Genomic DNA, 18,217 nt, shown 5'->3' on the forward strand with positions numbered 1-18,217 from the left:
CAGTATATGAGAACAATACAAATAATGAGAAAGTGGTTACAATAGCAGATTTATAATCCCAGGCTCCATTCGCGTATCTGACGAATGTTCGAATATCCTAATTTGTCACATACCCATGAGGCAAAATGCCGCTGTAATATGAAGGGGAGGAAATGAATTCTAGTTCCTTGGCAATTTCACACGTTTTTAATTCTGATCAGTGGATGATTTGGGACTTTTAAATTGTCATTAAATTTCTTTTCATTTCGTAACATTAGGAGCCGATGACTTAGAGGTTACGCCCCTTTAAACAACAAGCATAATCATCACCATCATCATCATCATAATATATCACAAGCATATTCACTGTCAGACGCACCACAATCGACCAGGTTATCGTACGTTTTGCACTAGGCTGATGAAGAAACAATGTCAGTAGCTCCTAGAGGACTGTATGGTTAGTACTCAGCCCGATAACAGGTAGGACATCAACAGTTCCGCCATCGGCTGTTACGGATGGCGTAATATTCATTGAAAAGGCGTAAAAGGAATAATGCGCCCACCATCTGACCCTACGAGCGAGAATTTCACACTATTCAGAAAAGAGGCTGGCTGCATAAAGAATGGCATTACAAACATCTCTCACATCTCGGCCACTTTCATATTGTCAAAACCAAAGATGAGACTGAGGCAGGTCAATGAAAGTAACAAATTTGTTCTGGCCCGTACCAGAAGGCATAATGCCTTGCAAACACTAGGGCTCGCCAACAAGGGCAGCTTAGTGGACTACCAAAAGAAAATTATTACCAATTTAGTAATATGCAATACACAATTCATAATTCTGGGACGTGATTGCCACAGGTATATTTACTATAGGCCTATATGTTGATCTTCTGACTTTCAGCATATGGGACATCATAAGATTAAGAACATTTCTGAGCGTGAATTCATTTCAAGCAAACCATTATCCTGTCGCAGTTAACAATAATACTGTATTTTCAAGGCTGTGGATATGCGTAACCGCGCATCAAATATGACATTTTGTACCCACTAATAGGTCGCCCTTGTGTACTTAAATGACCAAAGTCACGTCGTTTATAGCGATAACCTCTAACATGAAAGGTAAGCCAAAATAGACGCCGCTCTAGCGGAAAACTAGGACCTTCGGTGTCTATCAATAAGTATTTTTTTTGCTAGTTGTTTTACGTCGCACCGACACAGATAGGTCTTACGGCGACGATGGGACAGGAAAGGGCTAGGAGTGGGAAGGAAGCGGCCGTGGCCTTAATTAAGGTACAGCCCCAGCATTTGCCTGGTGTGAAAATGGGAAACCACGGAAAACCATTTTCAGGGCTGCCGACCGTGGGGTTCGAACCTACTATCTCCCGAAAACTGGATACTGGCCGCACTTAAGCGACTGCAGCTATCGAGCTCGGTCAATAAGTATTAAACTAATGAGGTGTCTTTTGCATGCGGAACGGATGTAATGCCTCTTTGTTATGCGTCTCCATGTGCTTACAGTGAAAGGTGGTTTTGTAAATTTGTGAACCAAAATGTGGAAGCCTTGAGAACATGGTACAAGTAAACCGCAGAACGTGAATACAAAATTTTAGCTATACCAGGAACCAACACAAATATTCGAAAGGGCAAACAACATACTACACCAAATTCCATGGTGTAACAACTCCGAAGGGCCATGGACTAACAAGCGACCGCCGCTCAGCCCGAGGGCCTGCAGATTATGAGCTGTCGTGTGGTCTGTACGGCGAATCCTCTCGGACGGTTAGAGGAGCGCGGCTGTGAGCTTGCATCCGGGAGATAGTGGGTTCGAATCCCACTGTCGGCAGCCCTGAAGATGGTTTTCCGTGGTTTCCCATTTTCACACCAAGCAAATGCTGGGGCTGGACCTTAATTAAGGCCACGGCCGTTTCCTTACAACTTCTAGGCCTTTCCTATCCCTTCGTCGCCATAAGACCTATCTGTGTCGGTGTGACGTAAAGCCACTGGCAAAGCAAAGAATCCTGTCGGCCCTTATTCTTGGCTCTCTAGACCGGGGTCACCTTCTCATCGTCTGATAGGTTCTCAATTGTAATCACCTAGGATGAATGGACCGTGAACCAGCCCTCAGATTCAGGCATAAATCCCTCACCTGGCCGGGAATCGAACCCGGGGTCTTCGGGTAAGAGGCAGGCTTGATACCCCTACACTGCGGGGCCGGCACGAATAACATACGAATACCTCAAATAAGCGATCCATTTAAGAATGAACGTGACAAGTGAGTGCTGGTGTGGAGCACAGGCTTGGTGTGAACAGGCTGTTAATTAAAAGCCGGTGGTTGAAGCTTCAAACGTCCAGGCTCTACATGCCGTGACATGGAATTTCTCGTCTTAAAGAATCCACGGATCTTGGCCGCAATCTTCGATATATGCTAAAATTGGGAAGAAACAGGTCATGGATGGGAGAAATGTACCTTCTGAACATTTTTTTGGAATGGGAATCCACAGGATATCATTTTACATATTAATTTTCAAACAGCAATCTAGGATTGTAGTTTTACATGACTCTTGATGCCATGAACGTAGTATCGGAGCCTCCAGATTTCGGTGGGATATACACCACAAAGGCGCGATATTACATTTAATAAATCCTTCATGCGTTGGTCGGGATCTGAACTGTGGCTTCCGTTGTAAGTAGTGGGTGACGATGTCGCTCAGCGATCACGATACGTCACAAATAGACGGCGATGGGATTAGGTTCCATCTCTATCCGGGACTCCACAGCAAGTGACGCAGTTCGCTATTCTAGAGTCGGTATTCATTACTATCGGAAGATATGTTTTGTAAATTAGTGCGGTTCTTTCGATCCCTTTGACGTTTCTACTGACGATGTCTTCTGTACAGCAGGACTGTCGAAGCACCGAGCAGACGGAGATGCCACAAGTGGAGTTCTGTGTGGACAGATTGCCAACTGATTTGTTACAATTCCATTTCTCTCTCTCTCTTTCTCTTTCGCGTCTCACCGTCTCACCACTGTATCTGGACTGCGGCGCGTTCAAGTACGGGGAGTATTAACTACTAATTCGTACGACACGGAAATCTCCCTCCTTGACTGTAAACAGTGTTAATCTGTTAAAGTATCACTTGGTCGTCAGCATACAATGAACTAAAAAACACTCGTTCATAACAGGAATTAGCGTTTTCTCAAATGTAAGGAGAAATCTCATCCTCTGTGCGCCAATGAGGCTGAAGTCCAGGTCAGCGGTTAACGAACAACATAACATAACATAACATAATAAACCTATTACTCATTAGATGATGATGATGACAATATTAATACTAAATCATATTAATAATAATAGACTAATAATAATATCAACCTTAGTCCCGACACTGGTGGTATTCGAAGTTGCTGAAATACGCCAGATATTTGTTAGTTATTTTACCGGCAAGTAAAAGAACTTAGGGGAAAGTATCATAAACCTATCAAGTAGGACAGGAATAGTTTCACATTGATAAGAATTGGGAATATTCTGGACATGTGTGCATAGTATACAGTATTTGCATGTCCTTCTGGTGCTATGACATAGCATTAGTTCTGGCGTTTATATTTGCCATTAATTCCTGTAAATCGTATTTAGACTGTTTATGTCCAGTACTTCATTTAGACGTTTTGCGATTAAAATATGACGTAATAAAATAATATGGCTGCCATTCTTTCTAAAGGGGCTATCTCAATCATGGTCTGTGACGTCATAAATATGGCTGACATACCTTTCCCTCATCTACACTTAAAAATATGATAAATTGCACACCGAAAAAATTGAGAAAATTCTGAAGTTCGTTTTTTTAACATGAAAGAGTTCGTTCAATGTGCGTTAATACCCGAGACCCGTCCTAGGAGCGATCGAGTTATTTACTAATACAGTTTGACGCTTGGAGGCAATTGAAACCGTATATTGACTCAGAAACATCGAGAAAATTGTCGATACGTTTTGGGTCGCTTAGCTGTGAACTTCACTTTGCTAGATGGTAAGAACGAATCCTACCATCGGCAGCCGTGAGGATGTTTTCCAGTGGTTTTCCATTTTCTGATCGGGAAAATGCTTTGGCAGCGTCCCCTTCGTTGAATGCTCGGCGTCGAGGTCTTCCATTCATCGGGGTATGGGGTTCGGTCCACGACGGGTTCCAGGATTTCATCCACAACTTGTTAATTGTCCTGACTTGGGGACTGGGTATTTCTGTTTGTCCCAATACACTCCCCTTCATACGCACAGAATACACCACACTATCAACCTTAACAGAAATATTAAATGGCAATTACAACCCTTCACATAGGGTTGGTACCGGAAAAGGCATCTGGCCGTAAAACAGGGTTAAACAGATATGTTCCACACAGTTCACACCCGCGAACACACTGGGGTAAGAGAAGAGTGGGGTAGGAATAAGAAGACTGCTGAGTCTCTACTTTAATTAAGTCCACGTCTGGCTTCTTGGCTGAATGGTCAACGTAGTCTCCTTTAGTTCAGAGGACTTCGGGTTCGATTCCTGGCCGGATCGGAGGTTTCAACTTTATCGGCTAAATGGTTATTTCTCCTCTCTCGGGGACTGGGTGTTCGTATTGTCCCAAACATTCCTTGTAACTCTCATACTACACACAACACTATCCTCCACTACAAACACACGCGGTTACACGGCACATGCCACCTATTCTCGTTGGAAGGTTGCATCACAAGGGCTGTACCACGCTAGCCGAACATTTCCTCGGACACTCCCGGCACTTAAAGCTACAGATCAATAAATGAATGAATGAATGAATGAATGAATGAATGAATGAATGAATGAATGAATAAAAAGGCCACGGCTACTACTTTCTCAGACCTAGCCCTATTCCATCCAATCGTCACTGAAAACCTTCGATGTTTTAGTGCGACGTGAAACCACTAGGAGAAAACTGATATTGAAATGTGTGATGTTGTGAATATTTAACGTAACTCAGTGACTGTTTAAGCAAAAATCAGTTCTTGAAAATCCACTGTGAAGTTTAGTTTATGATTGTGAGAGGGAGATTATTTTAAAATCTTTAAATATGAACGATTAAAAGTGTGTCGGAGATTTCTTGCAGCTGCGGGCTGCGTATAGTAATTGGATGTAATAGCGTAGGAACACCTGTTGTGCTCAACAATTGAGCTCGTGACTTGGGGATCTGCCAGATCAGTGGGTATTGTTCTCGTTATTAACAATAAGAGAGTGCAATTTAATTACATCTACATCGTTCTACAGGTAGCTCGTATGTGCTCGATGGAATAAGGTGCTAGAGGTAGTCGGGAAGGGAACAAGCGAGCTTTCCCCACACCTCAACATAGTATATAACACACTAAATATTTAGTGTACCGCTAAAGCAAAGCAAAGCAAAGTCATCTCCTTACAGGCCATGAAGGCCCTTGGAGGGGTGGAAAGTAAAGGCTTCCACTATCCTTAACCTCGGCACTTGATGGGGTAAAGTGGTTAGTTCTACGTCCGGCCGCCTTTGCCCCCAGGAATTAACCTGGTGCTCATTTTTGGTGTAGGATGAGTGAACCTCAGGGCCATGTGCACCTCCGGAAGTGGAAATCTCGTTTCTTAAATTGTATGACTTCCTGACGAGGATTCGAACCCAGGTCCTTCCTTTACCACCTCGGTCAGGCAGCCCCTTGGTGTACCGCTATCACACAAATGTACTAATTATTTTAATGTGAAATACTGTTTCATACCCGTGCGTACTGCAAAGAGAAGCTTGTAGTTTTACGTGACAGTTTATATCGTAATCATATCCGCGGGACCTCCAGTTTCACGTGGAATCTGAACCACAGTGACGCGGCGTTTAATTCCAGAACTCTCACATGTCCCCACACACTACTTTGTATCCAGAACATGGACTATAGGGGACTGGCAGTGGAACTGTTGGTTAAGCCCGGCTCTTGTATTCAAGGTTACAGCACCGTACACCAGAATTGACAGTTGTCATTTAAAGCCCTATGGGGTCTAAGGTTCGATTCCGAGCCAAGCTGGGAATTTCAGCCGCGTCAGCTTATTTCCTTTGGCTCGGAGCTGGGTGTTAATGTTACTCTTTTATACACTCCTTGTTATCTATGTACATCACACTTCTATCACAGAGCATCCCTCTACATAGGATTGGCATAAGCAAGGGCATCTAGACGTTAAACTGGGCTGAAGTCACATGTGTGAGAGACAGATCACACTTGCGACCCCGCTAGGTTGTGAAGGAAACTGCAGAGAAATTAGTAGTAGAAGAGTGTTTGTTACACATGTAATTGCTAGTTGACTGTAGAAGTATTGAAATCCGTCAACATGTCACCGCAGAGAATTACCAAATCAATTGCGCTACTTTGCCAAATAAATGTATGTGTCTCTAGTACTTAGGGAACAATCCTCTATAAGCTTACAAGGGAACTGATTTTTTAAGCTGTTAAAAAGAGATGCAAAGTCAGTCAAGGGTTAGTGATGTGGAAATTGTTCATAGGGGCGAATGATTTTATTTTATCGACATGATTTGAGAATAATTTATGGGAGTATGAACCACAAGATGTTAGAAAACTCCCACTTTGATACCTCCTCTCCGTGATTCCCAGCGTCCTTTTACTACCTTGAACAATACTCCAGATCTTGTTAAAGGAAATCGGCAGGATTGTATTCTATGAATGATTTTATCCCCTTCACGTTCCAGTAAAGATTTCTATTTTGTCACATCATAAGTTTCGTAAACTCACAAGTAAAAGTTTGCAATTAAAGTATTGATCATGAACTCGACAGTTGTGGTGGTGGTGGTGGTGGTGGTGGTGGTGGTGGTGGTGGTGGTGGTGGTGGTGGTGGTGATGGCGGCGGCGGCGGTGGGATCTGTTAGTCTGACCCTATCTCACCATATCCTACTACCAATATGACAGTGTTTAGTAGGTAAGAACAAAAGATAATTTGCAATCTGTTTTATGACACTGTAGGCCTACATCACAAATATCGCTTTGAGTTCAAGATGATGCTTATTTGGTAAATCTCTGTGTTTGAAAGGTAAAGCGAGTTATGTTCAGAAAGACGGATCGAGTTCTTGTAAGAACATACGGTATATAATTGGGATTGATATGGATAACTAAGTAAGGTTATGAGGAAATATATTCGCTGTACAAGAATAGATCCCCAAATAGTGATCAGCTGATCACTAAGCGGGTTGGGGTGCTGTAGCTGTTATTTTGCAATTCGGGAGATGGTTTATTCGAACCCCACTATCGGCAGCCCTGAAAAGGAATTTCTGAGGTTGCCCATTTTTACACCAGGCTAATTTTCGGGGCTGTACCTTAAATAAGGCCACGCTTATTTCTTTTGCAGACTAGCTCTATCCCATCCCACCGTCGCTGTAAAACCTGTCTGAGTCTTTGAGACGTAAGACAAATAGAAAAATATGGTGTCTTCGTTTTCTACCGCTTTTATCACACTTGTGGGGTCACGGATGCGAACTGGGTTGCATATGTTAATTTGACCTTGTTTTACGACCGGATGCCCTTTCTGACGCCAACCTTATAAATGGAGGGGTGTGTGTTTATGCAGTGGTTGTTAGTGTGTGATGTTGGCTGAACATGAAGAGAAGAGTGTTGGAACAAACACTATCACCCTGTCCCGAAACCTAATCAGTCGTGATTAAAGTCCCCGACTGGTCCACGAATCGAACACGGGACCCCTTGAACCAAAGTCCATCACGCTAACCGTTTATCCATGGAGGCGGATAGAAAAATATTGTGTATTTAATAATGTCCTTTAGCATATTTCTTCAACATTTTAAACTCGGTTTCCTCAAAACCTCGTCTGCGGACATTAAAATACATATTGGTAATTAAAAGCCTTAATTAGCAATAAGAGATTATATTGATCCCTACACGACGTCTCACTGTATCTCCTCTAGGACAACGGGGAGCTTGGTAACTTTATTTGGCACTAAACTCCCTTGTATGTCCTCTTAAATGCGTAAATCTGATATACTACAGCATTTACCTGGTTATATTTTTAAGACAATATTTTGAAATTTCCATCCTTGGTGCGTGAATTTTGTAAACCTTCCTTCATAAGTATTATATTTAAGTTTCATTTGGAAACTATAGAAGATATGCAAGAGTCTACATATTTTGAAAATATGTACATATTTTCAAAATTAAATATGGGTGTTAATTCTGGACATCGCATAGTCTAATTGAACATCCCTAGATGAATGGCTCAGACGGTAGAATTGGCCAAACTGGTGGGTCCTGTTGTATTTTAAAGTGTTCGTATACGCCAGCCTCGTGCCAATAGATTTACTGACACGTAGAAAAGTTGCGGCACAAAATTTACTACACATGGGCGCCTCTGAATACCGACATTTATTTCGCGAGTCGTAATGCAGATAAAATTATTATTATTATTATTATTATTATTATTATCGTAAGTTATTCATTAATATTACGTTGACCCTATTTCTACAGCATATTTATATGCTCATTTCTCTTACAGAAATACTGCAAGCAGAGAACAAGCTGCCCTAATACGAGTTAATTCGCCTCCAAACTAGGTATCAAAAAATGATATCAACGTTTTTGAATACGGTAGGTACATTTACGTTTACACAATATCTTTTAATTAGCAGTGGCATTCTGTAATCTGTCATAATGCCGTATTAGTGATAGAGAGATCTCTCTATCAGCTTGATTGCCAGACGTTGAAGAGTCACTCTCAAACATTAACATCGAGGGATGTTAATTTACTGCAAACACATTCAGTTAACAGTAATTGGTATTCTATGCAGGTGTGTTCCACCTGAGTCTCGTTCCAGATCCGTGACTGTAATGTTGATGGTCCCACTGAGCTTTGATGAGGGAGATGTGCTACCTTCAACTAAATTGAACACCCTATTGTAAATGGCATCACATAGAGTTCTGTAATTTTCTAATGGGTCCTGTGTGTCAGAAGTTTACTTTGTTCTTAATTTACTTTGTTTTTAATGCTGTGTTCATACATAGATGCGAATTATCCTTAACAATTGGCACCCACTGAAAGAAAATTTTGAAAATAGTGCCGACTCCAACTTTCAAATTCGTTGGAAAGAACTTTCCGTTCTAACACGGAACGATCAGGCCTTATAGCCTTATAACCTTCATGTTATAATTTAAAAATCATGTGGTCATTGTAGACTGATTACGGCCCTTCCTAGGCAGACACGTACAGGAGGGTGCGTGGTGTCCGGTATCTGAGGTATTGCGTGTAGTTGTAGGGAAGGAACGTGTTATATCTCGTGTGAGAGTTGCAGAAGTGTAGAGAAAGTAAAATTACCCATCACCGAGCAATTCGAATTAACCATTCGCGATTAAAATCCCACAGACCGCACGGGAATCTTATTCGGGACCCTCGGAACAATAGGTAGTGCAGTACCACTTAGCCAAAGAAGCTGACAACCTTTATGTTAATTACACAGGATGGAACATACTGAGGATACAAACACTGAATTCAGAAAGCTTTATTTTACGTGAATAAAGTTTTTTATCTCCAGTATATTGCTCGTATATTCGGCTCATGATCTTAAGTCCACCAAGTTAGTAACGCACAGGCCTGCTGTACTCATGGCTGTGGGACCGAATCTCATCATAGACGGTTGATATTTAAGAGTTACTAAATCGAGAAAGTCATGCCAGGATTTACTGAAACGTAAAAGAACAGAAATCTTCCGGTACTTCGACATCTCCTAAAACAAAACACACTATGCCTTAGGGAAGAGGATAGTATAGGATGGTGAAACCGGGAGTCAACTGTGGCTTGCAGCATATCAAGAAAAAATATCCAGAATTACAGGCACATAACGCTGTTGTATCCGCATTTAGGGTGACTTTAAACCTAGGGATAATTACAGAGAAGGATGAGTATGATCATCACATCACTGTAATCTATATAAAAAATGGGACTTAAATTGCGCTTGGCACTTGATGATATCAGAGGTACCATATGATCACTAAAATAGTGCAGTTTTATTTCTGGAATTTTTTCTTTTGCTAATAGTTATTTTTCAATGCACTAAATTGTCCACGGCATTAAACAACATGAAAAATGGAAAATGGATAGTCTTAAGGTGAATTTCCCAAATTACCAACTTATAAATCAATTTGCTTTCAGTAGAACGCAGCCCCAGTTATTTGTCTGCAGCAATAATATCAGGCATGAACGTAGCGATAATTATTGCTGATATAAACAGGTAGGAACAATAACAGGAGGATACTAACAATGATGAGTTAGAGGCCAAGCTAGAAATTAACTCACCTGATGATGTCGTGCGTATGAATTATGATTTCAGGAAAGAAATGTAGAAGAGAACTGAGGATTACTTGCGAATAGATTGTGGAGGAGCCTAGTTCATTAACAGAGGATTGTGGATTGAAGATTGAAAGGCATAACAGTGTATAATAATGGTATGTATGTATGTATGTATGTATGTATGTATGTATGTATGTATGTATGTATGTATGTACAAAGATGGTATCATAGATGTGGGTAGTGATGACAATATTATAAAATTAGGAAAGTGATATATCGATTAAAATAGCCTGCTGTCTAGAATGACATCTAATGATTTACACCGCTGGAAGTAGGGGATAATGCTTGAGCTTACGTCGTTCATGCCTCAGTTTCCATCCATCTTATCCTACAGTATTAACCACACAATGACGGACATTCATTATTTAATTTGCAATTTTAAGTAGCTTCGATATTAAAATAAGAGCACGGTCATTAAGTGACTGGAGAACCTTCATAAAATTATTGCGACTTCCAACACTAATTTCGTTCTAAGTGCGAAGAAAACATCATTTATATCCTGTGGAATTACAGAACATTAACACGGAGCTTTCTATGTTAATTTCAGGTTAGTTGTGTACTGTACTCCACTCAATCAAAATAAAGGCACACCACGGGATACTAAATTATTATCATAACATCATTACTTTACCCTCTTTTGCTGCTTTCTTCTTTGATATTTGCCTCCACTATTGTCTCTCCTTTTTTATCTCTCTATCTTGCCTCTTGATCTAATTAATTCAGTTCTCCTTCCTTGTTCCTTAATCTCTGAACGAAAATTGTTCATGCATTATTCATTAATTTGATTCCTTTCATAACTCCATTCTTAAGGGAATTCCTCCTTTCCTTCTTTGTGAAAAAATTAAGATATTTAATTTGTTACGGGAGTGGTATGTATACATTTGTAGAGAAGCATAACCTGCATTTCTTACTTATTAGAACAGAGAGTGATAAATTCATTATGGTCGAGATCCAGACGTAATTATCACGTAAAATGTATCGATAAGTTTATCTTCTGCCCCTCGGAAAACATAGTAACATTTAAAAACGACAAACTTTCATTAACTTCCATAAATACAATGAGGTGGGAAATAACCTAAGGATGTGCGATTCCTGACGAACTTTTCGGCAATTTGTTACACTTTCTTTGCCACATCAGTCCATGAATCAGATGATGCAGTATGTATGCAGCCCTTCCATTCTACGTACTCCTTCATCGACGCGAATCTGGTTATCATAAATAAATATTGCCTTCCTCTTGATTATTTGTACCTCAAACACACACATACACCTGCTTACCTCACCAGCTACTCGCAAAGTCCTGAGTGACTCAAGACGTCCCTTATTAACCTTTCTCTCCTTCTGATGGATTTCGCCGAATTGTTCTCCTCTCATCAACATTATTCAGTACTCTCTTCATTTGTGATCCTATAAAGGATGGCCAGAAACAGCGTGGACCAGATATATGAGCGCGCCAATTGAAGAAAATAACTTCACCAGGGGAGGAATTTCAGTACGAACCTCCGAGCGAACAAAATCGCGTCATAGCTATGGCAACACCAGCTGAAGCCCACGGCGTGTTCTCGGCATGGCTCTCAAGTCGGTCTTAAGCCACTCGCCGATTTAGCAATACCGCCTCGCAAAGCCCATTTGAATTCACCTGCGAAGCATTCTGATTGGCTAACTTCAGCAGATGATAAAATGTCGACGGTGCGAGATATCGATTTACTTTTTAAAAATTATTTATCAGTGTGACCAAACCTCTAACGATCATACATCCGTTTCACGTTGTTTCCGACCAGCCTGTATGCACACCTCACACTCAAAATTTTTACGCAGCCACACATTTCAAAGACTTCCATTCCCATTTCTTCTGAACTACATTTCACTCGTGATTCACTTAATCTCATTATTCCTTAGCAGCTCACAGCTGATGGCTAGTTCTAGAACCACATTCCAGTTACGTGTGTCATGCTTCACTCTTTCACAATATCAAACTGTCATAGGTCGTTAATTGATGCTTTACGTGGAATTTTGCATTAGGAAGTTGTTCTTTAATATGGCAGTAAATATCATGACAAGAATGTCTCGAATTTGAACACACTCAAATGTCCAACAACTGTGTCAGGATACAATTCCGTAATCAATTACACTGCGCAGCCTTTCTCTTTCCTGCTTACAACCCGTTTTCAACTCTTGCTCTCTTCAGACTCCGAGAGTACCAGAATATCTGATGCCAAGCACAACTTTCATTTCCCCGGATTTGAAGGCTAATTACTTTATGAAACCGATGACTAATACTTTTAGATATACAAAATTTTCTTCCGTCCAGTTTTCCTCCTGTGACCGAAGGTTTGATTATACACAGTGTCATGTAGTGCTTCTTCCATACTGTACATCTCCGGTTAACCATGCATGAATGCATTCTATCGTCTACCCATGCTTCAGACAAGGTTGCTAAGGAATTCTTGTAATAATATAACCCTTTACTTTTCACTGCCATCTTCTCACACATGTTTTATGGAATTTAAATCGGGAGAAAGGACATGTCAATCCAGACAGATAATATCTCCGCACTCCAGCTGCCCCTCAACAGCTGCAGTACAGTGAGGCCTAGGATTATCGATCATGAACAAAATCTCGGATCGAACAGCATCTCCGAATAGATGAACATGAGAAAGAATTATTTTATTGAAGTAGTCTTCGACCATTACAGTATGGCATTCCAATATCTGATGCTCTGTACGTCCATCAAACATAACGTCTTCCCGGATGAAAACACGTGCACAACCATATCTATCCCATTCAGTCATATTCGCGGGGCAATACCGTGTTCTAAGATTTCATCACATTAACTGGCATCCAGAGTAATTGGTGAGGCTATATTTGCTCCTGCCAGTACCTCTGCTCTCCAGTCCTTCTGATCACTTCACCACTGTAAACGACAGTCTCCGATGAGCAGCAGTTCATTGGGCACAGTGTACAGGTCGTCGGGAAAATAATTCACCTCTCTGTAGTCCGGCTACTATAATCCATGATAGTCTGAGTCCTGTGCCGCTCTGCACTTTTTTGTACCGTTACTCATTGTCTGGTGTCTGTTCCTCTTGGCTCTTAGGAATATGAGCGATCCTCATTCAGCGTACTTGCAGAGGTTGATGCACATTGTCGAATACTGTACAGTACGTGCAGACTGTATGATCAAATAAGAGAGAGAAAATTCGAACCCGCTTTAGTAATTATATGCACGATATAATTCTGGTACAGGTTTCTCGACAAAATCTGAAGTGCATACGTGGCCAAACATCGATTTTCGACACCGTCCAATCCATGCTATTTTGACGTGGTTTCCCTCTCGAAAAGCTATCAGTGTGCCATCCCGCACAACAGACTAAGAATTTTCGGTGTTGTTTTGAAACTTGTGGGGTTAGAGATAGTTATGGAGACCTAGACATTCAGTCAGGTATCGAACCAGTGTTTCTTGTAGTCGACTGGAAGAAGTTTGAATAATAAATCCTATTTCCAAGCGTATAATTTGGAATATTGTTGAGAAGAAATCGAACTGTTGGCACGATTATTATCTGTATAGCAATTGTCAATTTGTCGAACAAAAGACAGTATTTCCAGCTAATCTATATCAAAAGCTACCGATTTTAATCCCCCGTGGATGAGTACTGCTTATTAGAGGCCAACATATTCATTTAGATTAGAAACAGTCCCTCGCCCGCAGTTTGGATAGGGTGTTACCCAGTGATCCAGTCGGGAGAGTTGATTAATTTCCATTGTTCCTCAATATTGTATTCGCTATTCTTCTCTGCTGCTTTGTGTGTGTTTTATTTATTTATCTACGATGTCTGATGAGTTGGCTCACGTTTAGTGGCAGCATTGTGTCCACCAATTCAATGGCAGACAAATGGAGTTCTCTGTGTAACATGTGGAAACATATCGTTGCAATATTTCTCTTTACGTGGTCATGGACGGCACAAGTTTTGAATTATCATTTCTTGTCAATAACTTTGTTGTTAAGCCTACAGTTAGTACTGTGTTGAAATATTGACGTCAGAGCTTTCCGTTACGACCATTTATCAAGGCTTTACAATGTCGTTCTCTGACATATTGCCCAAAGCGACAGAAGTTGATGCGCGGAAATAATCTGAAATCTCTTTTCCAGCTGATTGCAAAATCCTCCCGATAGATAGTGACAGTACCAATAATCTTCCTAATGGTTAACTGGCATGTTCTCCTCGGAAGTTTCTTCCTTCTAATAGCTTTTAAAACCGTTCCCCTTCCTGGCTCTGAAATTATTAAAAAAAAAACTGACATAACTGAATATGTGAACCTTCAAGTAAGAAAGAAAGCTAAAGAAGAAACACGTGCGTTGTTCACCTTTAACCAGTAATATTACATTATAACTTTCATTATAATTCATGAATTATTTTATAGAGTGATGCAAACTGTCAAATATTGACTGGCCTAGAAAGACTACAGGTGAAAAATCGCACTTCCAAATAAAATATGAGAAGTTTTTGAATGCACTAACTATTGCGGGTTGTAATGAACTGAGACTACTAGTTGTATAGCATTATTTTGAGTGACGCAGACACAAAAATAAATTATAAATATGTTTAGTGGTTTATATTGAATATCTCTTTCTTCCAGAGTTTATCTCGATTTTGAACAAGTAGGTTGAGTTACAGAAAACGCTTAACAAACGAAAGAATGTTCCATTCTGTTTAATAAAACGAAATGTATAAACGTGAAGAACTCGCTGTCACGAAGTCTGTGGTTCTACTTGACAAGAGAGTAATCCCGTATAGGTATAATGGAAATAGTTACATGATGGGGGAAGAAGATAATTTCCAAAGTAAGAAAAAATGAAAATCATGAAGATAGGAACAAAAATTAAATGATAATGAAAATATGCTTGCGAGTAGTGTAACATAATTATTAGTAGTACAATAATCGTATAAACAGGGCGAGTTGGCTGTGCGGTTATGTGCGCGGAACTGCGAGCTTGCATCCGGCCACCCATCCAACTCCTGACCACGCCCAATGTTGCCTAACTTCGGAGATCTCACGGGATCCGGTGTTTCAACACGGCTACGGCCGTTGGCGCTAGTAAAGTAGAACCATGGTATTTGTCATGTTGCGGTACTAATGAAAAGTAGCGTAAACTCATGGTGTTCCACACATTATGGTACTACTCACAAGTATCGTACGTCGCACAGGTAACGGAGACCTATGGTGTTTCTCACATAATGGCGCCATTCATAGGCAACGCAAACCAATGGTGTTCCTTACATAGGTGTACTAATCACGGGGGCCGGTATTCCTGTGGTGTTCCTCACATAGTGGCTACTAATCACTGGCAACGCAGACGCACGGTGTCGCTATATAGTGGTACTGATCACAGGTAGTGTAAAGCCACAGTGAAGCCACTCTCTGCTGCTGCTATTAATCACAAACCTGTTCTGTACCTAACATAGTGGCACTACTCGCAAGTAAAGGCGACCCATGGTGTTCCCCGCGTAATGGTACTAATCACAAGTAGTTTCATGGTTGTAACACAATCTTCCCTTGGTCACCCCTTTTAGTCGCCTCTTACAACAATCAGTGGATATGTGGAAGGATTTTTCTTCTGCGTCCCCACTCACAGGGGGTGCTGGAAAGAAAGATGACACGGAATACCGCAGTACCCGAAGAAAAACCTCTCCCGCCTCCACTTTGTCCAGCACAAATCTCACATGGAGTGCACGGGATTTGAACCACGGGACCCAGCGATGAAAAGTAGGCATGCTGCCGCCAGAGCCACGGAGGTTTCCAATGTTTTGCCTTTATTTTGCGGTAATTTCAGTTACTTCGTGACCATCTTCCCTCTCTAGAAGGTGCATTATCTGTTCCAGGCGGTGGCTGTAGACTTGTCTACTTTACAGAAGTCAATGAGGGAAATATATTAATTTGAAATGAAACATCGACCTATATTAAAAATTGGTAGTATAGGCACTGGTACGTCGTATGAACATCACTAAGGCTGAATTACTGGTGTAAGCACTTATAATTCTCTGACGTGATGGGTTTCGTTTACTTGGCCTTAATCTGCCAACAAAGTATCATCATTCACCACCTACTGTCACATTGGTGCATTCTGATTTCGTACACTTTACCATGAGACGAACACGAAGTCATTGTTACGAAGTCCAATCCTAGATCAAAATCACATCTAGTGGCCATCCTATGGGTACTTTCCTCGTTTCATTACATGCTCACAGTGAGCCAATGTTAGCAAAGTATGAGGAAACCTTGCCAACTCTATTCTCATTTAACACTTCGTAGAAACACTGTAGTAACATGATTTAACAGAAATTATCCTGCCCACAGTAAGTGCACGATAGTGATCATTATGCTTCATGCGAATCAATTCCGGTGGTGCAAGGTTATGCCTCTCGCCTCCATAACAACACAGCAGCGCTACACACCTTCTTTAACTTTCACAGTAAAGCTCTTATGAAAAAAAATCTGCGTCAAAACTTAAGGAATACTGATTATATCGGTTTAATTAAAACTTCGGTATGGATTTAAAAGTTGGAAAGTTCTGAAATATAACGTTTAAGTTGGAACGTAATCATATTTCAATTAATTAATCTGCATTCAAATAACTCTAAAGCGACTAAGATTCCGTTGAAGTTTCATTACGTGGTCTGTAGAATAAATCGGATTGCGCTCAAATTAGAACTCCACTTTAAACCAAGGTATGTGATATTCTTTCCTAAATTACACACCACCTTAATTGGAAACTCACGCTGGAACGTCTGTATTGACAAGCTCTGGGAAAATATATGAAAATATCTTTTTTAACTTCTTCATGTGACTGTTGGGAAGAAACTTAAGAGAAACGAATGTCAGACCGGGAATACAAAACTGGAACAGATGGATCACTTCCCATATTTATCACGTGTATTCTCCCAGGATGGTATTTTACTACCAAGGGATACCCTTCACCTCGAACGCTCTGAACCGTGCAAAAACATGCTTAGAATATAGTTTGTTCATCATAACAATAGTGGCCCGAGTCATTCCCATACTAAACGATGCGTTGTCCCACAAGATTCATCTGAATAATCATCTATTCAAGTCCTAAGCGCGGAACTTCAGTACAGCAAGGAAACATTATACCAGTAGGCCTATAGAGGGTGGTCGGAAACTACGTGAGTAGAAGGGCAAATATGTTCTAAAACAATGGGTGCTGAGTCAGCATTTCTTGGTGCAGGCAAGGTCAATGACCCGAGGTCATTCACCATAGTCAATGACGTCAGGTCAATGACGACATTTTGATGTCAAACCTTACTTACGTGAGAAGGCGTAACCTCACGTGGGTAAGGTTATGACGTCACAATGACGCCTTAATCTAACGTGCAAACACGGACGCTAACCTAGCTCCATTGGGTTAGCTTAGGGTGGAGGGTGGAGAGGGTAGATAGTGGATTCGAACCCCACTGTCGGCAGCCCCTAGGATGATTTTCCATGGTTTCCCACTTTCACGCCAGGCAAATAATAACTACAATAAGTAATAATTACAATTACCTTTACGTAGCACCGACACAGGTAGGTCTTATGGCGACTATGGGATAGGAAAGGCCTAGGAATGGAAAGGAAGCGTCCGTGGCCTTAATTAAGGTACATCCCCAGCATTTGCCTGGTGTGAAAATAGGAAAACACGGAAAACCATATTTGGGGCTGCCGGCAGTGGGATTCGAACCCACTATCTCCCGGATGCAAACTCACAGCTGCGTACTCCTATCCGCACAGCCAACTCGCCCGGTGATATTTTTAACATTTACAAGACTGTTATACTTACATTATTGATCAGTCACCGAACTGGAGCA

General features: G+C 41.1%; 1 long non-coding RNA gene across 1 annotated transcript in view; it reads left to right on the forward strand.

Annotated features, from left to right (window-relative positions):
- Positions 1–18,217, forward strand: part of LOC136863207 (uncharacterized) — a 512,317-nt gene that overhangs the window by 97,671 nt on the left and 396,429 nt on the right. The window contains exon 2 of the long non-coding RNA XR_010859173.2: positions 8,511–8,602. This is a non-coding gene — a long non-coding RNA (uncharacterized lncRNA). The remainder of the gene's footprint in view (positions 1–8,510; positions 8,603–18,217) is intronic.

Source organism: Anabrus simplex, chromosome 2 (assembly GCF_040414725.1).
Source record: "Anabrus simplex isolate iqAnaSimp1 chromosome 2, ASM4041472v1, whole genome shotgun sequence".
Taxonomy (NCBI): domain Eukaryota; kingdom Metazoa; phylum Arthropoda; class Insecta; order Orthoptera; family Tettigoniidae; genus Anabrus; species Anabrus simplex.